This window comes from Sciurus carolinensis, chromosome 2 (genome assembly GCF_902686445.1).
Source record: "Sciurus carolinensis chromosome 2, mSciCar1.2, whole genome shotgun sequence".
In the NCBI taxonomy this organism is placed as follows: domain Eukaryota; kingdom Metazoa; phylum Chordata; class Mammalia; order Rodentia; family Sciuridae; genus Sciurus; species Sciurus carolinensis.
The window spans coordinates 182,890,257-182,916,547 of record NC_062214.1 but is presented as its reverse complement, the minus strand read 5'-3'; the positions used below and the strand labels follow the sequence as shown (position 1 = coordinate 182,916,547).

General features: G+C 38.7%; 1 protein-coding gene across 6 annotated transcripts in view; it reads right to left on the bottom strand.

Moving 5' to 3' along the window:
• Positions 1-26,291, bottom strand: part of Flrt2 (fibronectin leucine rich transmembrane protein 2) — an 85,930-nt gene that overhangs the window by 51,697 nt on the left and 7,942 nt on the right. Inside the window, exon 1 of one of the 6 annotated variants that reach the window (XM_047539854.1) lies at positions 14,450-14,473. The exons of the other annotated variants lie outside the window; for them this stretch is intronic. The gene's annotated coding sequence lies outside the window, so the exon portion shown is untranslated. Of the gene's footprint in view, positions 1-14,449; positions 14,474-26,291 lie in introns of those variants that run through there. 6 annotated transcript variants of the gene reach the window in all.

Genomic DNA, 26,291 nt, shown 5'->3' with positions numbered 1-26,291 from the left:
TGTCACAGGAATGGTAACAAGAGCCAGGATAAAACCAGTGACTGCATGATAAATACCTTACCTCCCTCTTGCTATGAAATGAATATCATGCATTTGATAGTTTCCCTTTTAATATCACAAAGATGAGGTGCAACTTATCAATTCATGAGCTGGGATCCTCTTTAAGGCTGAAGAAGCAATATTTAAAAATCCCAAAGACTTGACTGAGTCATAAAATTAAATTATTTGCTTTTTGCTAAGGCCAGGATTGCACTTGAGAACTAATTCATGGCTATTCTGGAAATATCAAAAAATAGTTTAGTGAAACAAAGGAAAATAAAGAAATTGCAAAATACTATGTAAATTTAAGATAAAGCAAGAAACCACAAGAAACATGGCTGAATATATGAACTGCCCCAAAGAATCAGAATAATTATCACTACCAGGACTCACATGTGAATAGGACTTTTTAACTTGCAAATCCTTTTTAGATATCGTCTCACTACAAAAAGCCTTTGAGATCAATGCCATTAGAATCCTCACAGATAAAACTGCTGATTCGAGAGGCTGCATAGCTACAAGGTTTAAGAACTACTGCATTAAATTATACATCATTTGTTTTAATCATAATAGGTATAGTAGCATTTTTCTATAATGTTACCAAGATATAGAAAAAAGACAGAAAATGGCATGTAGAACAGAATACTACTTTCAAATTATTTCTATTAATATTATTTGAGAGTCTGATACATATCAGAAAATCCCTTTTGCTAACATCAGAATGCTTTTCAGAGATCCTTCCAGTATATTTGGCCTGGTTTTGATTGGTTCAGTAGAGATGTCATAACTTCAGCTTTTAATTACTTAAATATACTTATAACTCATTGCTTGTGATTGATTTTTTTTTCCTTCTGTTTCTCTCAGACAATCCATTTGTACCAAAATGAGGAAAACCAGTGGTCCTTTTAACAATCTCGAATTGCTACTTGATATATGGGTTAAAGATTGCTAGGGTTTCTAAACTGATAGCCAAGGCAACGTAGTCCATGCAATATACAGTCAAGTTACACACAGGCATTAACCAAATCAATTAATGAAATATGAGGAAAATGCCATTTGGCTGCAATACTCGCCAGATGCAGACTGAGAACAGGTAGCCAAGTGCCACTTTGGTTTCTGCCTTACAAACACTCCAAGTAGAGTCACTAAAGAAACTAAACAAGGAAACTACTTGTCTACCTTATCTGTCCCTTGCTAAAGTTACTTTATATAGGAAGAATGCTAATGCCGTGACTGTCCGTTAAAGAGCCAAATGTAGGACTTAAATTTTTTTGGGGGGTATGGGGGATTGAACTCAGGCATACTTAACCACTAAGTCATATCTCCAATACTATTTTGTATTTTTTTAAGAGACAGGGTCTCACCAAGTTGCTTACTTCATTGCTAAGTTTGTGGAGGCTGGCTTTGAACACATGACCCTCCTGTCTCAGTCTCCCAAACCTCTGGGAATACAGGGGAGCGCCACGGCACCAAGCAGGACTTACTTTTTTAAAGAGTCTTTTCATGCTACAGTTTTCCATGGGTCAACATCATCTCCCTTTTCACTCCAGTATCTTCACTAGGAGTAGAAACATTCAATGTAATTGGCGTGTATTACACAGCAGAAACCATGGAGTCAGGTGCATCTTGTTCCATTCCAATCTCCCTGTTTCTTGATTATGTGTCCCTGCTAACTGTGTAACTTCTGTGATGTTACCTAGGCACTACTGTATTCATTAGGCTTCTGTAATGATTAAATTGAATAAGATGACAATATTTAGGAAAAATTCTAATTCTCAAAAATAAAGTGTTCCTTTTAAGTGGCAGATGTCCCACAGAACCTTCTAATGCCTATAATTATGTAAGAATATGACTACTTTAAAACGTATTTGTTTAGTATGCATTTTCACATTTAACACTGTGAAAACAGCCTTGGAAAAGGGGAACAGAAAACCTAGTACCTGGTCCACATTGCTTTGTAATCACCTCTGGTTCTCTGGGACTCAAGAGCTTTGTGTCTTCTTGTAGGGTTCTGTTACGGTCCATTGATTTCTTACACACAGGATAAAATTTCCTTTGCTTAATTTCATTGGCTATTTCCCTTGGGTCACTGTGACCAATTATGTTCTTTGTTGTTTATGCTGCTGAGCCATCAATAGATTTCATTTTGAAGAACATGATGCAATCAGGTGATGGTATTCTTTCCTGTTATTGAACCGTTGTGGCCTGAATAATGTCCTAAAGTACAGGAAAATAATTGATGTTCATGAGCTTCATAGTCTTTAAGGCAATTAGAAAATAAATAACATAACTCAAGTCTGGATTCCAAAAGAAAATTCAGGTGGGATAAGGGGAGATTTGGTACTAGCTCCAAGTGGCTGACATTATCTATCCCTCCACTCCCTGTGATATTAACAGAATCTCATCTGGTCCTTGAAATAAGTTCCTGAGTTGGTAACATTAAGCTGTATTAGGTCTTCACAGTCCACAAGTGGTAGAGACTGAATTCAAATTCTAGTCAATGTGAACGGCCACGTATTGAAAACCAAAGAAATTTAAATGTTTTACATAACATTTCAATTACTTTAGATTTACATTTCTGCAATATATATTTCCGTCTGAAAATGAAATGTCCTTTTGGAAAACTGAGTTGCATGAACTCAAGAAGATGATCAGGTGTGTCACATGCATCTTCCAGAGACAAGTGACACCTTTCCTCCCATGAACATTCCTACTCTTCCTGGTGTTCATAAGGACCTGCGTTCAATCCCCAGCACCACAAATAAGTAAACAATTTTTTTTTCAGTAGCTGTTATATGATCTTATTCTGAGTTCTTCAGTGGCTGCCCAACATTCTGTTTCAGTAGATACCTGCATTTAGTCCAAGGTATTACTCACAAATTCTTTCAGAAAACATTTGGCATTGGAGATAGTCATATTCACAATAGTGAGAATGAGCCTCAAACTTACGAAAACCAGCTTCATTGTTAAGAAAGCTTAAAGACTTTTGGAAAAGAACAATGTGACCAAAGTGTCCCACAGGTTAAAATGGGGACACTTGAATTTTAAGGTACTAAAGTCAAACATCAACAATAATAAAATACAAAGACAATTATAACAGGAAAAAAAAATACAACTTTACCAAAGGCTGGGGCCGTCAAGATCATTTTCAAACTCCATTATTATACATCTTAAAATAAGAGCAATCTAACATTGTATTTAGAGTAGCTTCTGGTATGATTCTATTTTATCTCATTCCTACTTTGACAGTGAATCACCAATAGCCATTCTGCAACTCTTCTGGTTCTCGACAGCATCATCTACGGTGATAATGAAGAGAGAACTTCCAAGCAGGCAGGAGTCTCCGACTTTCCAGAGTTCTGGGAATGTTCTAGTGGGTTTCCTCCACTTGTTCTGGAAGTGTATTTCATACTCTAACCGATGGCACCATTAAACAACTGTCCCTGATCGTCTCTTTGAAAATGAAGGCAAAGAAATGCAGAACGAAATTAAGCTGACTAGAATAATACACATCCTTATTCCCTACAGTATGTTGACAATGGCTGACAAATTTCTAGTGGATATAATCTCAGAGAACATGCACAGTAATGTTTTACCGCAGCATAAACCAAGATTGTAAGATACCTTGATAAATGGCTCCTTTCCCACCCCGACTGTGTCTCCTCCCTCCAGTTACATGTACAGCTCCTTTTACCATGAAACAGCCAAGGAGAGTCACAACCTGCTCAGGACAGCTTCTGAAGCTGGGGAGACGTTAGGATGTTAAAAAGTTGTATTCAAATCCTGAGGTGGTAGGACACAAACAGGTTCTAATTACCATTTGGAGGCAAAGAAATGTACATGGTGCAACAGAAAGGTAATGGGGGAAAAAAAAAAACTTAAGTGTCCTGTGTACTGACAGTGAGCCAGCCATTAACAAGGCGAAATTACCAAATAATGGTGCAATCTGAAGCTTGCTTTTGTGTTTGGGGAATTATGATAATATGACAAGGTTAGTGTTATAATTAGGACAGTAAAGTAACAGAGTAATTGCTCTTCTGCATCTTTTTCTTAGTTCAGAAGAACTAATTGTGGAGAAAAAAAAAAAAAAAAAAAAAGACAGGAACAAGCTTCATATATAAATCTGAAATTTCTCCCAAGCATCACAGAACCCAAAAGAAGGAAGACCAGCCGCATTGGCACATCGCTCCTTATTTGTTTATTTTCCTTACAAACAACTGCTTCTTTTTTTAGCAGCTACCAATCCCTGCACCTATAAGTTCTACATGTGACTGTGTGAGGAGTCTGTCCTTGGAGTGGTACCACTTCTAATCCTGGTACCTTAAGATGTATTTCTTCTTCCTCTTCTGGACTTAGTTTCAATTAATTGCAAGCTCACCCCTTCTCACCTACAGAAATGAGGGTTAAACACTTGGTTTGTAGGAGCAAATAATAATTTAAAAATAATTTTAAAAAACCTGTCACTATCCCTGGAGTGTCAGAGGCGGACAGTCAAGGTACATCCAGCAGAAACACTCTGAAGAATGGAAATGAGGAAACAGCATTAAGAGATTTGCTGAAATTCCTAAGGGTGGGAGGGGGTCCTGGCCAGGATGAGAGAAAGTCAACGTTTTGGTGAAAGTCTATGGGCTTCCTGAGACAGATCGTCAGAAGTGTCGGTGATCCAGGCAGGCCCAGGAAAGTCACTGACAGATGCTGCTACTGCCACCAGGGGTCCTGGAGTCTGAGATCCCACCTGCAACCCAAGTCTAACCACAGGTGACAGGGAAAATGAGCCACATGCCCTGTGAAAGTGACACTAACTCCATGAGACTCCCTGTCCTTTCCTGAAAGATAATGGTTATAATGATGGCTGAACTGAGGTTAAATGGGGAAAAGGGATGAAAGGGCCCTATAAACAACAACACCCATATAACACATTCATATGTGCACATAAACATGCACAAATGTATTACATACAACTTGCTAAATATAATCTTGACTACAAGCCACTACAAAGTCCCTGACTCCATTTACTCTGGGCACCAGAGTACTGTATTTAAAGAACAGCTGAACTCCCTGGAAACAAGAAGAATTACCATTCGTTTTAGTGTAAATTTAACCCCAAAGTGATTACTTAGCTCACCTGATGTACCTCTCTATTGCTCATCTGTTTTGCTCATCCCTGTTCCTGCAGCAAGGAAGGATCAACTCAAAGGCTGCCACCTCCCAGAACCTGTCCAGGTTCCCAAGGAGCAAGAGCCCCCTTTCTGCTCTGCTCCTATGTGACTGTGAGCACATGTCCACCATCACAGCTTGTGATCTCTGCTCCCATCTGGGACCAACACAAAGACCAACCTAAGAACAGGGGCTAATTGCCTGCACCACTGTATCCCTACAAAGAGCACCTATGTGTGTTCAGTGAACATGTGTGAACAGGACCAAGTAACAAATTATTCTGCATGAGAAACTGTTGACAGTTATGTAGGTGTGTATGTCTGTTTTTATATGTGTGTGCACACATCCATGTGTACACATGTGCCTCTATGTGTATTTGCCTGTGCAAATTTATTTTAAATACATGTTTTTATGATTAGGATGCTAAATCCCTAGCAAGTCACTAGACACCTTGTATGTGTTATCCGATTCAGGGAAAGCTATGCAAATAACAGAGTTCCTTTATTTTAGAATACATTATTTCCCAAAGGTTATTATCTGCTCTGGCAATAGCAGTATCGCAACAATCGCTCTAAAGAAACACTGTGTCAGATATGCATGATACAAAAACATTCCAAAAACAAAATGTTGATCTAGAAAGGAATCATGTAGCAGGAACTCCCAGGTGAATAAACACCTCGAGCCGCTGGGATGGCTGTTCTTCATCCGAGCAATTGCATCTTCCCTTCTCTTTTGTGATGTGATTTTAAACTGAAAGCATTAGGTAGCAAGGAGTACTGTAATTAAAGCTTCAAACAGAAAATGATTGAAGAAAGCCTGAAAGAGGCTTCTCCTTTGAAACTGCATTTCAATTCTCCCCATGTCTCCAGAAGAAAAATGCTTCTGACAGTCTATATTTTACTGCTGTTTCATTTAATAATGCATATCGACATTTATCCAGGAACATCAGCCCTTGCTTTTACTTCTCATTCTAAATCAGCTAAGCACCTGCTCATTCCCATGATTGAGTCTTCCCTCCCCCCACCCACCCAGTTGTTTTCTCTATGTATTCTTATTTACTTATTTTGAAATTTACTTTTGAAGAACAGATAAAACTTGCAGGGTGAAAACATGAATTCCCTGAAATACTTGAATATAACTCTGGGGTCAAATGAGAACCCTCTTTGCCTCTTGTTCTGCTCACAAAATAAAAATGTCAACAAAACTTGACAGAAGCACACACAACACACCTATGCGTAGATACACACAGAGGCACAACTCTTCCAAGAGCAATACAGAACACATGGAGGCTTCATGAGCCCACAGTCTATTCCTAGGGCATACTCAAAGATGCTTTCTATGGAAGTCCATTACACGCTTCATTTCCTGGTAAGGGTGCAGGCTGATTATTTCTACAATCAGTTTTCCTTCTAATACAAACAAGTGGTATAAACAAAGTGGTTGTGAGAAGTATGTCTGTGTTTTGTTTTTGTTTACATACTTTATACTGGTCCATGTTCCCATCACCCAGTCTATCTATCCTCTTCTGGAAATCTAGGTGCCCTGCACATAATATCTCACATTCATAATGTAAACTTAGGGAAGGAATAATTCAAGAAGATTTATGCATCACTTCAATACCTGGTTAGGTGCTGCAGAGGTACTACAAGATGAATATGATATGAACCTTGCTCTCAAGGCATTTGCAAACTAGTAACACAGGTACCTCATTAAAAAATGCTTTAAGAAAGAACACTGAAAATTAGTCAAGGTTTTAATCTTCCACTTCAGAGGAGAGTCTGTGTTTTTTGTTTTATTCCCAACTTCCTTTACCAGATCAATCACAAATGGCACAGAAATCCTGCTAGGAAAGCAGTGTTTACACCTAACTATAATAACTCTTACTAATTGTGCACATACCATGTGCCAGGCTAACTCAGGTGCTACCTCATTTAATGCCATCGACAGCTTTATAATTTAGGCATTATGACCATCTCCATGCTCTAAATGAGAAAACTTGTCCATTGTAATCCAGGACGTGCAAGAGATGGGATTTGAACCCAGGGAGTCTGGTTCCAGGATCACTGTAGTTATTTTCTACAACTACCGCCAGGCAGGGGTGCAAGCAGGCAGAGCACAGCACACATTGCAGTATGGCTTGGAAGGAGCTTCTCCTCCAGGGACACACGTCATCACCAGACCACGCTCAGGATATGATTCTATTTTTAAAGCTGAAACATTTTTAGCAAAAGAATTTTACACTAACTTTTTGAAATTAACAGAGCCCTGCTTGTATATGAAGTTCAGGGAAAGAAAAGAGGGCATTCAGGATGTAGGCTAGAGTCTGTCAAAAGGAAAGCCAAACATCTAAGGGAAAGCTCCTTTCAGGCAAATGGCTGTGGCAAAGGCACACTCTTCTAAGCTCATTTCCCAACCACCCAGTAGGTGAACACTGCAGATGAAATCTATACAGTTGTCTCCAGGAAAAACTTTTTTAATGTCTAGACAGCATGGCTTATTATCATGGCTTTGGTATTATTTTAATAGAATCATCTGTATATTCTACAGTTTTATGTAAGTACAAAAATCTATATTCACAAGATAGGATTTACTAAATAAATAGCAAATTTCTTATTTCTACCTATATCGTACTGACATCACATTGCTAGAAAATAGAAACGTGTATGCCTCTTAATCTTATTTCTTCCTCTCATTCTTAGAAGTATTTTTGAGTTGGCTTTCTTTCAGCTTTCTTCTCTCCTTAACTAGATTCATTTTAAGATTTCTGACGTGGAGAAAAAAATTTATTGCTGATCTGTAACATCTTCTAGGACTCTAGGTATATTCTGACACACTGACTACTTCATTTCTGAATGTACCACAAGATTATTAGGCTTGGTAACTTCCTGTGGCCACTTCATCCATGATCTGGATCTCAGGTGAAAAACTAACCTTCACTAAGTTACCGCCTTAAATATTCCCTCTCTACCTCCCAATAAAGATGACTTTCATACAAAAGTAAAATCAAATTTCTAACCTGCATACCAAGTCCTTAAGGACCAAAACAATATTAACAGAATGGTGCTTACTTCCTTTAGAGAGGCATTACTGGATGATGTTACAGGTCTTTAATTCATAAGTATATTCTGCAGGTGTGATACATACCCAAGGGGTGAGAGTAGGTGACTTTGGCATGTGACAAATGTCACCCCTGGCCAGGCAGAACAATGAACCACCACCTTTAGCCACAGGAAAAAGGGACATTAGGGTCAGGCTGTAATTGGACATCTGGTAGCGATATAGAACTGCTCTCTTAACAAGGTCAAGTTTATTGAAATTCAAAGTAGCAACTCTGTTTTCATATTCATAAAGGAATAACCAAAGAGAGGTAGCCACTGTTTTGATTAGATTAAAATCATACCTCAAGTTTGCTGCATTAATCGTTTTGGTCAATGAATTAAAACTATAGATAATGGATCAAGCAGAACTAACACAACTGAAGAGGAGCCATCCTCCCCTTCCAAGTGAATTGAATTTGCAGTCAGATGAAACACCAGGATTTGCTTTAGGAAAGGAAAGGAGAATCCAAACCAGGTATATGAACCATGCAGAAATGATCTGGAAGGACCCAGAATCATCTGCAGCAGGAGACTGAAACACTTCAAGAAAAAAAAGGAAAGAAAATGTTAAACCTTCTGGACCAAATTTCTTAGGTGTACTATTATGTTGAAAAATGAAACATACTTCCATTCAGCATTAAAGACATCTTCAGTCTAGAACAATTCACTGACAAATATTTGTCTTCTACCATGTATTTTGCAAGGTGACAGTTTGCTAGATCTCTCAGGAGGACCACTAAACTAGCACTTAGAACTTTCTGGCATTTGGAATGTCAATATATACTTGATGATTGCTGTCTCAATCATGAACCTATTTTATTTAAAAATATATGGTGTCCTGCAGAGTACTTGAAAACACTCTCTTTTTCCTAAGTTAAGCTCTTTAAAGAACAAAATAAGATGCGTCCCCTTTCTTTTCCCTGAAGATGAAAAGGGAGGCTTTGCTTTATATTTCTGATGAGATTTTATTTGCAATTCGAACCCTCAAAATCACATTTGACAATATCTACACTACCCCATAAGCTAAGGAAAACAGAATCTCTTCTGTTGCTATAATAGTTTGGATAACTGTGCTAAGGACATAGTCCAAGTTGAGTTTTAATGCACTCTGAAACTCAACTCTAATGCTATTCCTTCAATAATACACAGACTATCCTTCTTCAAAATTACAATGCCAAACAAAAACCACAACAAGAACAAACTACATATAGTTGCCCACTGGAGGTAAGCTAAAATAGTTTTTCCCTTTCTCCATTCCCAACTCCTCCTTTCCACACTATTTCTTGAATCCTGACTATAGCCCCCATTGCTGCTAGGATCTGCAGATAAAAGTCTGAATGTGACATCCATCATCCTCAAGGGTTGCAAAAAGGACAAATTATCGTAGATGATACCAGTGGTATAGCCCCCCCTGAGAAAAAGAGGGCACGTGAATAACTGGGGCAGGAAGACAGGCATATAGTTGGCCACTATTAAATACCCCACCTCTATTCTACAATTTGATCATCCCATCTTGTCCTGGCCAATAAACCTGTACTCTGCACTGAATCCTTTTCCTCTGTCTGAATGCAGAAGGGTCCACATTGTGACCAGGATGAATACAGACCACCTGGACAACCTTACCTGATCAAGAGAAAAGAGCCAACAGGTGGAAGGTGGCTGTTCTCTCAATATTCCCGGCCTTATTCACTGTATCTGTTTTGCCTGAACCTCTTTAATTCACATAATTCCTGCGGTTAAAATTCAATGTAGGAGCCCTATGTTGGACACCACAGGAAACAAGATGATTCTTCCTGCAGTCTTCGAACACTGACACTGGATGTCAGGCTGGTAAATTTTTCAGAGCTTTAATACAGAGGCAGAAGCGTCAGATAGATGAGGAACAAGACTCATTAGTTACAGCAGCTTAGGTGTCTCAGGAGGATTTCAGGAATATCTCCTTCACATGAAAGGTGCCACAAGCAGCCTTTCAAATCCTGCCATAAACCCAAAGCCCTCTTGTATCTTATCTGGATACACCTGAAAACCCCATGCTACACAGAATCATTGACATTATCATCCTCCAACAACTGCTGAGTTCCTAAAGGGACTATTTTTGTCTTTGAGAAGGCCTTTGGGACATTCCAGGATCAGCAATCATGGCCTGTCCTTTGGGGAGCTGTGATGAGCATGATTTAGGCTGTTGGGTAAATAATATAGGACCATGTCAATGTGGATAACTTTCTGAGAAAATCAGTGACGCACTCACATTTTTCTGAACAAGCCATGTTGGAGAAACTGTTACTGTCTGTCAAGAAGTAAACGGTACCCCCCCCCCCCAGCACTATGTTAAGGTTCCTCGTAGAGTACATCAATTAATTCTCGGGCAAGTCTTTAAGGTGGTTTATCATGGCTATGCACACTGTTCAGATGAGAAAATTGAGACTTATATGGCTTATTTGTCAAAACCACACAGTTCTGAAGCAGTGAAACCAGCTGCAGATCCAAGCAGACTCAATCCAGGGCCAAACCCTTAAACACTAATTCCAGCTCCCTAGCTTCTAAGACTCAGGGAAGTACTGGAACAGCCTGGCCTTGGTACATGGAAGAAACTGAGACCCACAGTTAAACAATTTCACAGAAGTCAATGATTTTTCAGAGGAAGCACAGAAAATAGAATTCAGCATTCCTGCCCACCAACCGGTTGACCTTCTCAGAATCCCACACTGCCTGAACAATTCCACTCACAGCCACAACTGTTGATAAGATGCCTATTTGGTGCACAGCGACAAAACAGAGCAAGGAACAAGACCTTCAGCAAACAGGTTAATGACACATGCCCTGCTGACTGCAGTAGAAAAGAAAGCGAAATGACAAAAGCAAAAGGAAAATTTAAATAAATGAAATTATGAGCTATAAAAACAGAAAGGGTTATGAAAACCAGTTTCCACCTCCAAGTTTCTCAACATAAGGATATAGTTTCTTACTGGCAATGGCTAAATCAAGCCTTCAGTTATCTCATCAGGGTCCATTACAACCTTAAATAAAGTGAATTTTTACAGTACTTCAGGGCAGAATCCCTATACATATTGATCAATTCCCTGCATCCATCCATGCATGTATTCGTTCATCCATTCATTTATTAAAAGAAAAGCATTCAATAAAATACAGCATCCCTTCATGCTCAAAACACTAGAAAAAATTGGGGTAGTGGGAACATTCCTTAACATTATAAAGGCCATCTACGCTAAGCCCATGGCCAATATCATTCTAAATGGTGAAAAACTGAAAGCGTTCCCCCTAAAAATTGGAACAAGGCAGGGATGCCCTCTTTCACCACTTCTATTCAACATCCTCCTTGAGACTCTAGCCAGAGCAATTAGACAAACCAAAGAAATTAAAGGGATACGAATTGGAAAAGAAGAACTCAAACTATCCCTGTTCGCTGACGACATGATTATATATTTAGAGGAACCTGGAAATTCTACCAGAAAACTTTTAGAACTCATAAGTGAATTCAGTAAAGTAGCAGGTTACAAGATCAATGCTCATAAATCCAATGCATTTTTATACATAAGTGATGAATCTTCAGAAAGAGAAATTAGGAAAACTACCCCATTCACAATAGCATCGAAAAAATAAAATACTTGGGAATCAATCTCACAAAAGAGGTGAAAGACCTCTACAATGAGAACTACAGAACACTAAAGAAAGAAATTCAAGAAAACCTTAGAAGATGGAAAGATCTCCCATGTTCCTGGATAGGCAGAATTAATATTGTCAAAATGGCCATACTACCTAAAGTGCTATACAGATTCAATGCAATTCCAATTAAAATCCCAAAGATGTACCTTGCAGAAACAGAGCAAGCAATTATGAAATTCATCTGGAAGAATAAAAAACCTAGAATAGCTAAAGCAATCCTAAGTAGCAAGAACGAAGCAGGGGGTATTGCAATACCAGATCTTCAACTCTACTACAAAGCAATAGTAACAAAAACGGCATGGTATCAGTACCAAAATAGACAGGTAGATCAATGGTACAGAACAGAGGACATGGACACAAACCCAAATAAATACAATTTTCTCATACTAGACAAAGGTTCCAACAATATGCAATGGAGAAAAGATAGCCTCTTCAACAAATGGTGCTGGGAAAACTGGAAAACCATATGCAACAGAATGAAATTAAACCCCTATCTCTCACCCTACACAAAACTCAACTCAAAATGGATCAAGGACCTCGGAATCAGACCAGAGACCCTGCATCTTATAGAAGAAAAAGTAGGTCCAAATCTTCAACTAAAAAGCTTTCTCTCAGCAAAGGAAACTATCAGCAATGTGAAGAGATAGCCTACAAAGTGGGAGAATATTTTTGCCAACCATACTTCAGATAGAGCACTAATTTCCAGAATCTATAAAGAATTCAAAAAACTCTACACCAAGAATACAAATAATCCAATCAACAAATGGGCTAAGGAAATGAACAGACACTTCACAGAAGAAGATCTACAAGCAATCAACAGATATATGAAAAAATGTTCAACATCCCTAGTAATAAGGGAAATGCAAATCAAAACTACCCTAAGAGTTCATCTCACCCCAATTAGAATGGCGATTATCAAGAACACAAGCAACAACAGGTGTTGGCGAGGATGTGGTGAAAAAGGAACACTCATACATTGCTGGTGGGGTTGCAAATTAGTGCAGCCACTCTGGAAAGCAGTATGGAGATTCCTCAGAAAGCTTGGAATGGAAACACCATTTGACCCAGCTATCCCACTCCTTGGCCTATACCCAAAGGACTTAAAATCAGCATACTACAGAGATACAGCCACATCAATGTTCATTGCTGCTCAATTCACCATAGCCAGATTGTGGAACCAACCTAGATGCCCTTCAATTGATGAATGGATAAAGAAACTGTGGTATATATATACAATGGAATATTACTCAGCCATAAAGAATGATAAAATTATGGCATTTGCAGGCAAATGGATGAAATTGGAGAATATCATGCTAAGTAAGATAAGCCAATCTCAAAAAACTAAAGGACAAATGATCTCGCTGATAAGCGGATGAGGACATATAATGGGGGTGGGAGGTGTTAGCATTAGGTTTAGGGTTAGGTTTAGGGTTAGGGATAAGGAGTGTGGTAAGAACGAAGGAAAGAAGGACTGTATAGAGGAAAAAGAGGGGTGGGAGGGGTGGGAGGGGTGGGGGGGAAGGGAAACAAAAATAATGAATCAAACATCATTGCCCTATGTAAACATATGATTACACAAATGATATGCCTTGACTTCATGTACAAATAGAGAAACAACATGTATCCCATTTGTATACAATAATAATAAAAATTAAAAAAATAAATAAATAAAAAGAAGAACTTAGGATACAGTGTTAATTAGCCAAATACATATGGTACCGGCAACAATATATAAAGAACCTACTGTTGAGAATACTTAGCATAGCAATTTCATTTAACCTTTAAGGGGTCTCTGTAAAGTATGAAAATCTTCATTTTATAGGAGAGGCTTACATAAAACATATAATTTGCTCAAGTATTCAGGCAGGTCGGAGTACAGCTGAGATTCACATCCGGTCCACTGAATTCCAACATCAGTATGCACTAGAGAGTCCATCTACCAAGAGTCATGCTTGGATTTACCTAGGGACAATGGTCTTACTCCTTCTGTCCCCTTATTAAACAAGAGAGATGAAGGTGACACTGGAGCCATTGTTGTTACTACTTGGGCTTTCAAGAGTTAAATGATGGAGTAATGTGGAAAAAAATTGCATTTTTTTAAAAAAATGAATTCTCAATAAACACCCCCTGGAGAAGGATAGGCTTAAGTATGCAGAAAGGAAAATGCTAAAAGTTTTTTTTTTTCTTTCTTATTTATTATTATTATTATTTGTACTGCGGATTGAACCCAGGGGTGCTTAACAACTGGTCCACATTCCCAGTCCTGTTCATTTTTTATTTTGAGACAGGGTTTTTCCAAATTGCTTAGAGTCTCACTAAGTTGCTGAGGCTGGCTTTGAACTTGCAATTATTCTACCTCTAACTCCCATGCTGCTGGGATTGCGGGCGTGTGTTACTGCGCCCAGTTAAAAGGTTATTTTTATCAGAACTGTACCTGGGCTTTTCCCAAGTTTCCCCCTCCAGGCCCTCACCTAGTTTCTTAATCTTTTCAGACAATCTTCTTTCCTGTATTACTTCAATTATGGCAAAGCAGTCCATTTACCACCTTTCACCAATACCAACTGCCACTCCACCTCCAGCGAGGTTCCCCTAATTTCAAAAGACAGAAGAAAACAGGATACGAAGATTAGATCTCTTCATATTCGTATTAGAAGTTCTGATTCAAAGGTAGAATCTGAAACCCATCCAAACTACCAGTTAAATGAAACTGGGAATTTATCACATCATCTGCAATTATCTTAAGAATTATCTTAAGGAGAATAATAACTTTAAGGAGAATTCCCTGAATTCTGATTTTTTTCAGAAATCTGTTGGCTATGTGTTTTCACAGAAAACCCATTAATGATTAAGCACTATGCAATCAGGGAACAGGAGAGGCAGAGGCAGCCAACCTGCTTTGCACACTTATCATAAGACGACCAAATTAAAGCTAAACCATCGGATAATTATTCTTGTCGTTTTAAAGATCAGTAATGTAGGAAATGCTAGAATGTTCCATTGAAACCTCTTCCAGATTTCCAAAATGTGTCATACCAGGAGATCAATCCTTCCATTGAAAAAAAATTACATATATATATATATATATACACACACACACACACATATATGTACAATCAAGTATTAGCTCTAGTACCCATTTGTTTTGGTTTTTAAAAAGTGTATTCTATAGATCCTTCTTTATCTTCTCACATCAGACTTCCAGATTATGGATAAACCTTTAAACTGAAATCTAGGTAAAGTCTAAAAACACCAAGCACCAGAAAAGAAATCTAAAAAAATATAATTCTGCATGACTGCAGAGCTTGAATATGGAAACACAGTCATAACTTTAAGTGATATTAATATTATGCAGAAAAGGGAAAAATATTCATTAGCTGATTATAATTACATTGATCCTTCATGCTAAATGAGGTGAAATGTGCCCCACATCACATCACGTTTCCCCACTGGGATCTGGAGGGAACTGAGTTACTCGGCTTGCCTTCTTTGCTTCCAATTTTTACACTGGCTCCCGTTCTGTCATCTACCTGTTTCCTAATAGACGTTCCCTAGAGTTCTCTAAGAGTAAATGTTCATTCTTAGAAGCTCCTACTTGAGAATTCCACCCAGTGGAAATACTGGTGAGCATCGTCCCCACAGAATATATCATGAATGTTGCTATTTTCTCATTTAAAGTGACAAGCTGAAACCTAGTAGAAAAACACTCTTTTCTCCTGTTGAGAAACCAGTTTCCTGTGCAGGCAGTTGGTTTGAAGAGCTCTTTGGGTAATTCCTTCCCAATAATCCCTGATATCCAGTGAATTTGAGGTGAGGAGACTGATGACAGGATTTCTCTTTCCCAGAAAGAGAAGTGATATTAAGAGTTCTTTAACAGTGATTGTCTTCAGTGAGACAAAGTGGTGACTGTTTCCAAGGTGACTGCTTTCTTGGAGCCCCAGAAACTAATATTGTTATGATTAATTAGGCACAATATACTGTGGTCCCAGAGACACATCCTTTGTGGGGAATGATAACAACCTTACAAAACTGTATTATCAAGGGCTCTTCACAAGACACAGCTCTAAGGTTGTTTCAAATTGGAGGACAAAGGCTATAGTAGGCAGCTACGCATACTAGTACTCTAGGTGTGTGCCAGATGTCACGTATCCCACATGTCAGAATCATCCTGTACATTTTTCCCTACATAAAAATGGAGGAAGCAGACCCAAAAGTGAAGAAACATGCTAAAGTCATGCTAAGCTCTGGAGGCAGAACCAGGATTTAAATCCAGTCTAAATCCAAACTCCCTGGCCTATCCCCACCCCATGTCTTCATACAGAGCTCCCTTTTTATTATGGAGATAATTAAAAGCATGTGATTACTGCATTTGTCCAAACTCCCAGATGTCTTCAAAGATTCTAGCAAGCTGGAGTCTATGGTTTTGCAATATCACAAGCATCTCTTTCAGAATAAACTACCACACCACTAATTTTGGCTATCAAGCCTTGGTTATAAGAATCCAATTCAACATAATCAAGTTCTAATGCCTCTGATTATTTCTATTTGCTTTTGCCTAGAGGCCTGGAAAGAGTACAGGTTTTACAAATATAAACAGAGGGCTCATGATGCTGTTGGAATGCTCTACCTTCCTGTTTTCAAAGCAAGAGACCGCACTGCTTTCAGAGAGTATTCCATGGAGAGAACAAAGGAAACGTCTTCTATTAGATCATCTGTAAAATCAGACACATCAGGGTTATTTGTGCAAACTTTGTGAATATTAATTTGTTCAACATTTAAAGCTTGATAGGAACAAGTCTACACAAGGATGGACATGCCTTGTGCTATACTGTAAGTTTCACTGAGGCAGGTTGGAGTCAGTCACTTGAGTTCACTTCAGCAAGGCCTTTGTCCTAAATGAGCTCAGTCACATAACAAAGGCAAGGCATTCTGGGGGAATGTAGACCCCCCTTGAGCCTACTGTGTAGGCTTTCTTCGGAAAAGATTAGAGAAAGCTTCAGAAACAACTTGGGTGTGGGGCTCAGAAGTTTAGACTTGACCACATAAGTAATGGAGAGTAATACTAATGCGGGAACAGAAAGATTCAGGTAACCAGTGTACAGGTCAGAGGTGGAGAGACAAAAGGGACTTACTAGGTTTCAATACAATGGCCACAGTGGGACCAATGTGAAAGGGCAAGAAAGACAGAATTTCTTCAAAATGCATAAAACCAGTGATGGGACAGATGAAGAAGAATGAGAGGGAGTGAGAAAGATAACTAGAAGCAGTGGTTGAAGCAGCATAACTTGTTCTGTAAGAAATGTGAGTTGAGCATCGGGGTAACTTCACTGAGAACCACTAGTTCAACCTAAAACACTTCGACACTGAAGTCCAGAAAATCCAAGTCAGTTCAGCACTTGAAATTGGGGAGAGAAGAGAGACACCACACCCCAGACTCCTCTCTTTTGCTGATGCATGTGGTCTAGACAAACTCAACAGTCATTTCCAGCAGGAGCAACACCGATATGTTCAGGTTCCTTTCACAAAGTCGGATCTTTTCTCAGTGACAAAGTCTAGCAAATGTCCATGCAGTACACAGCTGTAGACAGAAACGCCACAGAACTTCCCATAAACCCCAACAGAGCTGGTGTTTCCATGGGGTTGAAGGGGCTGTGGATCCCCTCTCCAAACTGCTCCCACACCTGGGAACTACATGCTGTCACATACAACCCCATCACTAAGCCTGCTGACTCATTGGACGAGTCTAGACTAATCTAGGTCAGAAATGATCCCTAGCTACCTCATGACAGATAATGGGGATGCAATGACAAAGGAAACTAGAAGTGACAGAAACCACATACCACTTTCAGGGAAATGAAAGAGTTAAGGAATGGATCATTTAATTTTGGCAGTATTAGCAATTTTTACATATAAATATCACAGGCAAATAACTGGATGGTTTTAATTATAATGCTGAAATTAAAAAGAAAAACAACTTTTGTATGTGCAGAGATGAGTGTGTTGGCAGAAAGTAAAAAACAGAGGGATGGTCAAAAATCCACTTCAAGTTGGGCATGGTGGGTGGTGCACTTCTTTAATTCCAAGGGCTCAGGAGTCTGAGTCAGGAGAATCACAAGTTCGAAGCCAGCTTAAGCAACTTAGGGAGATCCCGTCTCACAATAAAAAATAAAGTGCTGGGGATGTGGTGAAATGTCCCTGGGTTAGATCCCTAGTATTTCCCCACCCCCCAAAAAAAAACTACTTCAAGAAGGTAAGAACTTGAAGGTTTACGCCATGCTTATTTTCAAATCATCAGTGTGGAACAAGCCTTTCCCAGCCCACCTCTGGTTCATTTTTTCACCCAATAGAAGTCTACCGCCTAAGCAATTACATAGGTATAGAAAGAGTGAATCAGACCTATTTATAACACTGTCAATTCTCCATTATTCCCAGACTCTCTCAGAGGCTACATGCTTTCTGCTATTATCTGCCCTCTGGTCATTTTGCTGTCCATTATCACCTCCACAGGGAAAAAGGGGCGAATCTCAAATCAATCCATTTAACTATGTATTAGCGTTGCTGGGAAAAGGGTGAGGGAAAATAATGGTGAATCACCTCTATTATAAATGTAGTTCTTGATCACTACACTTTACCCACAGACTCTCTGTTGAAAATTGTGCTTTATTTTCAATTTAGGGGTTCTTTTCACTACTTCCACTTTACAGTTTCCATTAAGAGGCTCAAGAATCTTCTTTCACTCAAAAATAGCAAAGACTACATGATGGTACCTTAGATAGTTATCTACTACAAAAGTCAAGTATGGAAGGTGGACCACCGGTGAGTAGCTTTCCATTCATAATCATGGAACAGTGAAGCATCCCTTCAGGTTTCCATTTTTAAGCCAAGGGCAAATAAGTTGAGAGTTGATTTTACAAACTCTGTGGGTCTCACTCATCATATAAAAATAATTAATAATAACTATAGAATAAGATAAACAACCCCAGACACTCTAGTTCAGTTTCCCTGTGTGCAGAATGGGGCTATTCACAGTATTTATCACCAGAACCACCTCACAGGGGTTTTATGAAGATTTAAATGAGGTAATGTACATGAACTGCATAAGTAGCACTCTAAAAAACCGATCTAAAATCAATACCATTATTACTAAACATTATATTTGTTGTTATCCTTATTGATCCTCTGGGATGAGAATGTGGTCTTGCTAATACTTGGTCTCATTCAAGACAGAAGGGCACATTGTTTCTAAACAGTGTCACACATCAGCATTAAAAATCTAGCGTGGTGTGAGCCCCAGTGTTGAAGGAAGAGTGGCTTCTCAAACACCATCCCAGGTGTTAGTCCCTGTCTTTCCTGCTGGAGTAGAAAGTATTGGCAACATTGAGACAGTCAAGGAAAGGGCCTATCAATATACACTCCATCCTCTTCTATACATTTCAGGCACTGAAAAACAAAAGAGAGAGAGACTGGGATATTTCAGGGGTGCTCACCACCACACCACCACCTACACATCTGTCCATTGACCATCCACCATGACAGTAGCCAAGTGCTGTTATAATTGTCCTTTGGCCCTCAAGAAGGACCTAAAGTCCAACCTCTATAACCATCATGATTAATGGTTAAATCACATTAAACTCTATAAGTTTAGAATGTACCATAATTTTCCCCTGCCCTTCCATTTGCCCTCCTGAAGACTAAGTGCATCCTTCTCTGTGGAGACAGAGTGATTAAGGAGTTGGGATTTCTAGTCTTCTTTTCTCTTCCTCTTGGAGGACGCTGATTCCTCACAGATCTCCATCGGGAAAACAATATGCCCACAGTAAAATAAATGAAATAAAAATGAGCAAAAAGTAAAAAAGAAAAAGCTAATGCACCAATTTTCACAAGTTCTTCCTTTGCTCTCTTTGATTTTGCCACGGCAGATACACAAAGTTATAGCTATGAGTTAAACATCTCATTCTATGGGGAAAAAAACACATCTGTGTGAATATCTACTTAACTGACAGTTTTACTTGATGCCAAGAAAGGTATGCCATGAAGCAAAATTATTTCTTTAAATAGATCTGTTCAGTGTGGCATGTGAATTATCTCATGCATGGTTTGGATTGGGTTAACCAGCAGGCACTTGCCTGACTGAAGTTGGTAGAGTAAAGCAGAAAGGTGGAGACTGCATTTCTTCCTGTTGAGCAACTCATCTATCGGAATGCAAGAGCACTTCTGAGGAGCAGTCCCTCTCCCTAGATTATGAACACCTTGTCTTCAAAGTCCGGCTGGTGCAATTACACATTTATTCATTCAGTTACATTTATGCTGCACTTGGTGCAATGGGCACATTTGTTCACACCAGGAAGACAGGTTGAATGAGCCAAAGTTCATGGAGTCTAGTGGGAGAGAGAGACATGTAAACAGATACATTAGGTGGCATCCGTGTAGGACTTAAAGGAAAAAGAGATTGCCAAAAGAAGAGGGCAGTTTATGTTTTATGGAAAGAATAAATGGCATGGGAAAGGGAAAGAATTAAGCAAGTCACACCTTACCATCTTTGGGACATGGGTGCACTACAGGGAACAGGAGTTTGAAAATGATGTCTGAGTGCTGGTTTGAGATCCAGATGGTCAAGGATCTCAGACAATACATCTGAATAGACTTTATCCATAAGGACAGGGCATCCAAGATGCAGGTGACTAAAGAACATGATGTAATTTACTTCTGTTTTTTTTTTTTTTTTTTTTTTTTTTTGTATTTTTTAGGAAATTGGGAACACAAGAACAGTATGGTAGTTTAGGAGTTCCTAATACTGGGGAGAACAAACAGGAGACTGTGGCTACCAAGACTGAAGCCAGTCCTGAGAGCTGGCTCCCCTGCTCATTCTTTTCTAGAAGAGTGGAGTTAAATTGAGCAATATTTCCTCAGCGGCAAAATACACACACAAAATACTTTCAGAAAATCATAAGTGATTTTCAACTAGATGATTATAAGACCAATGAATCTCAAGTTCAGAAAAATATTCTAAAAATTATCCAGGTCAGTGATTTCCAATCTCAGGACTTTTAAGAATCCACATTCCTGGGCTCCACTAAAACCTCTGTAAGTCACCATCTCCAGTTAGGGACCTTGAACCTGTATTTTTAACCATCTCTTTCATTAATTCACATAGATGAGTGAAGTCCACAGAAGGGGTACTGTGGTCTGACCTATCAGAATTCTTGGTAAGCAGGGATGAGGGTTTTCGCAAGAATATCCTAAATGCCTAGCACAAGGTTTAGCTTGGTGCCTGGCACATGGTAAGGGCTCAACCTTTGTCAAATCCTCAGCTACAAGTTCAAGACTAGAACGGATGTCTGCCTGGCATTCCGTGGAGACTGAGGTTATTAGAATGGAGTTTTAAATTCCATTGCTGTCAGCACTACTGGACTTGTTCCTTACCTATTTGGGCAAAAGAAATGTTTTCTTTTTTTTTTTTTAAACCATTTCCCAAAGAATTTTAATCTCTCTTACATTTTCTAAAGTAGCAAAACAAGGTCTTATTGTTTTATGTTGGGTTGAATGTTGGTTCAGAAGCTACTTACTAAGATGTTAACAGCTTATAAAGTATACTCAAGTGCCTGCTTCTTGCTGCTCCAATTTGATTAATTATATGTATTTATATTACATTATATATTATGTGGTCTTTAACAGGAAAAGCTACTGTGTTTGCCAACTTGGAGGTCTGGGGCAGGCCTAACATCTTGTTAAAGATAACATTTCTACATCAAAAAATTTACAGATTCACAGTGTAAAACATAAAAAAAATACATTTAAATTATTGACTAGAATGCAAAAATTAAAGTGTGCATAGATGAAATTATAAGGATAAATTAAAATTGTGCATTTTGACCAGAGCATCTCAGTACTGCCCTTATTCAGAAGTGTTTGCTGTGGACTTAGAGAGAAGCTCCTTTACTTAAATTAACTGAAAATTACTTCTGCAAGAAAATACTTTCACACTGGGTTGATAACCCAATCACATCATTCCAACTCTATCAGTCTATCACTCATTACACAAGCAAGGTACAATCATTCTGTAAGGACAGAATAAGCGTTAAGTAAGCACAACAATAATTTATGCATTCATCTACAATAAAATATTATCATGGCTCTGCCAAGTTGAATCGTGTGAAGCAAGTGTTTAAAATTCACTTTGATAAACATCTCATAACCACAGCTCACGGTGCCCCGATCCCAGTCTAGACACAGCACTCCTTGCAGGCTGGAGGCATTGGTCATCAGCATTAGCTACATTTCTGAGAGTGACAGTACATGGGGACGAACCTCTTAATTACAACAACTGAGCTTTCAGGGAACTTTTCAAAAAAGTCCAAATTAGGCAGGACCTTGTTGACCCCTATTTCTGCTTCCCCTAGTGAGAGGAGCCTTGTTTCCAACCTCCTCCACCTCACGCATGCCAAGTCAGCGCTCTACCACTGAGTTAGGGGCACAGCCCTGCCCATTTTCTATTTGAAGAGCCAAAGATTAAAAGACATTTAAATTTTTGGTCCTGTTTGTAAAATGAACAAGAGTTAGAGCTAGCACTGGAGCCTGGACTATCTCTCTTCAAATGCAGAGTTCTTTGCACTAATCCTACAAATTTCTGGCACACTAGTGGTGTTGACTGCACTGTCTCCAATCACCTATGAAACTGCCATGGGATTAGGTTTTGTGCCTCACTAGCTCCTCAGCAGCCTCCTGCTCATTATGAAAAGAGTCGCCGTCTACCCCAGGTCATCCATGGCTGGAGTCCCTGCCTGGAACAGGGCTATAGAGGGTCTCCTGAATGAAAGTCAAAGCTCTCTTCACCATGTGGTGTACGACTCTTGCTTCCACAAGAAGGACATCTTCGACAGGAGGTCCAGGTCCCTCACACAAAAGTATCTTTTCTGATGGAATTTCATGTTTTTTCTTCATTTATGTTGCCCTATGGCCTACCTGGAGAAGAATATCTTCAATTAAAACTTGTGATTATCTCATTATTTTATGATAGCAGGGAGTTATGGGCTACATTAGCACCACCCAGCTTTAGGGTACAACAACAGTTCCTCTTCACAGAGCCTAAGTCTTTGTACATCTGAAAGATACACACACATACTAAGTCCCCACGAAGTTGCTACAGGTTCTTCTCATTTCATGGGTAGAACTCTTCAGAGTAATAGAAAACACTGTCTTTCTTAAAATATTATTATATCATTCAATACTGCCAGAACAAAAGGAACTTACATTAATCCCACCAAACTGTAATTTTCCATGTTAAAATGTATTTATAGTGCCATATGCTTTATAATATACTACAAAAAATCAGTTAACTTGAAAAAGAAAAGCAAGCTTCAGAACTTTGGCAAATAGCAAATCAGAAATGGTAAAGATACCTGACTGAAATACTCATTCTAAGAATCATGATCTAATCATGATCATATATTTCATAAATAAACATTTCACACACGGGTGTATTTTTGAAGCCTTCGACAAAGCAACAATAAAACAATTTAATAATATTTATGAAGACTTCAAAGTAAACAAATGAGTATAGTGAAATAAGCAAGATCATATTTGGAACACTCAAAATTAAAAGTGTCTCAGATCTGACAATTATTAAAATACAACTGAACAAAATACACAGAAATGAATCAAAGAATTTTCCCACCAGGGTTTACTGACAGTAACAACATTAAAATAACGCCTAGCTTTGGCATATATGTTGGAATTATAATAAATTGTATCTTTCCATTTACTGGCAAATGAGTTGAAGAAATTTGGAGAATAAAATCTTCAATTAAAAATTTAGATTATTTCATTATTTTGGTCTTTTGGTACCAGTTTGGCTTATTTTGAAGATGAAATTTTTAAAAATTCATCATAGTCTCTACTAATGACATTGCTTTTGCAAAAGGTAACTTGCATGGCTAAAACTCAAACTCGTCAAAAAGAGAAACAAGCTTACGTCAGGGAATGTTAATGGTTTGTCCCAAAACAAGATCCTCCGTGAAATTCATTCTTGATGAATTCAGTTTCCATCAACAAGTCAAAGCTTCAAGAAGGAAAGTTTGGCCCTTGAACTCAATTCACCCTAATTACCCTTTATCCTTGGAAAGGATACCTGCATCAAAATAGAGCAAACTCAGAGAAGGAAGAGAACCCAGTATTAAATGAATGGACAAAATGATACCAGGGACCATCAGACAAGTCACAGTTGAGGGAAACCCCACCCACAAGAACAAAAGCTCCTGAAGGGTAAGGTACTCTGTCGTGGTTACAGTCCTAATTAGATAAAGCTGAACCTATATTAGCATAAGACAGTCATGCAATGATAAATTCTATCAACTTGAATAAGGCCTCTTTATGAGAATAAAAGTCTGCATTGCTATTAAGGCATTTTCACACACATTAATCTTATATGACCCTCAACAACTCTGTTGAACTCTGAGATGGGGAAATTAAGTCTCCTGGAGATTAAGCAATTTATACAAGGTCGAATACAGGAAGGAGTATGCTGACGTGAAAATGCAGATTTTCTTTTCTTTCCTCTAAAACCATCTCCTCTATTTTTCCCTCCTCACCATGTCAAAAGGTCAAACACCTGCATCATAAAATTATTCAGAATAGGCAATACTGTACTCTAATATAATGTCAGAGAGAAAGTAAAATGCTATTATTTTTAAATCTCAATATTTGTATAATTGCAATATTTTCTACTATTTTAATAAAAATACCCAACTCTGATTCTTTGGGGTGGGTTTTTAAAGAAGAAAGCTTCTTCCCAGAGACCTGGGAGGCTGAGGCAGGAGGATCGAAAGTTTAAAGATAGCCTCAGCAACTTACGAGGACCAAGCCACTTAGGAAGACCCTGTCTCAAAATAAAAAATAAATAATAAAAAGGGCTGGGGATGTGACCCAGTGGTTAATTGCCCCTGGGTTCAATCTGCGGTACCGAAAAAAAAAAAAAAAAAAAAAAAAAAAAAGAATGAAACTTCTAAACTATATCTTGAGAACTCTCTATCTTGGTAATAAAATGTAAAAATCAGTGTTTGTCATCAAAGTCTGTACAGTCAGATAGCCCTTAGTCTCTTTGTGGCTCCAGTGACCGAGTCGGAAGTCAGGCAGTTAGGGCTGTCTTATACCAACTCACACAAGCAGATGGGAGGAATAAGTGAAATTGCTTGTATGAACCCTGGACAACATAAGCACTGGTGCATGAGGGGTGTATGGAGGTATTTGTAAATCCATCTTAAAAAGAGTTCCTGGGAACCTCCGTCGCCCACACTTATCCGAACTCTTCACCTTAATCTCTCACTTCCCCTTTATCTAATATGTAAGGTAAGTATTACAACTCAGCTCCTCTTTACCTCATATGGGAAGTATTACAATTCCCTGCATTATTTCTGTCTAATTATTTGAGTCCAACTGTGGAAGCGAAGTAGGAGAGAAAACTAGCAGAGAGACTGTTTTGACACTGGATTCTCCTGAAAGTGACACTCTTAGGCAGCTGGGGCTAAGAGTGACACCAACATGTGAACCTATTTCGGGACTGATATGCGTCCAGTGTTTTCCATTCAGCCACATGACCTCTGGTGACTTCATGGACAGTCTATTAGTGAACCGACTGTAGAACTGCTGTTCTTTCACTCCCCATTAAAGGTAGTTTCAGTGTTCTGAGGCCTAATAGCATCTATGAACTTTGGGACCTGATATTTTTCAGTGGGTTTAAATCCAATAGCCCTCAGGTTCTTAAAAGGTTCATATGGCAGATTCTTTTATCTGTATCTTGAAAGTTCTAATGAAGAGAACCAAAATACAACAATATGAGCTGTGGACAGAGAAGAACAGAAGACTTTTTCCAAGGTTCTCGCACAGTCCCTTAAAAATAACCTGAGAAGAAAGTAAGGGAAAAAATTTTTTAAAAATGTAAAAAAAAAAGTTCATTCTAATGAGCACCTAGTGGGTAGCAGCTCCAGAGATTTAAAAAATTTTGTGAATGCCTCCAAAAAAAGGGTTTAGATCTTTAACCACTAAGCTGTCAGAAAAATACGGCCTCAGAGGTATTAGCAGAATAACTGACCAGTGTTTGAGAACCCTGAATGTTGCCTTTTGACTTCCCAAATCATGTGAGGATATTTTCTTTGACCTTCCCTTACTGCAGATCGGTAACAAGGATAATGCTTTGTTCAGGTGAATCAGGACACATGGCACGGTATACTTTTGCAGAAACACATCCCACATTAAATTAAGTTAGAGGCGGTATTTCAAAAATAAATAAATAATGGAGTTCCAATTCACTGCAAATGGTAC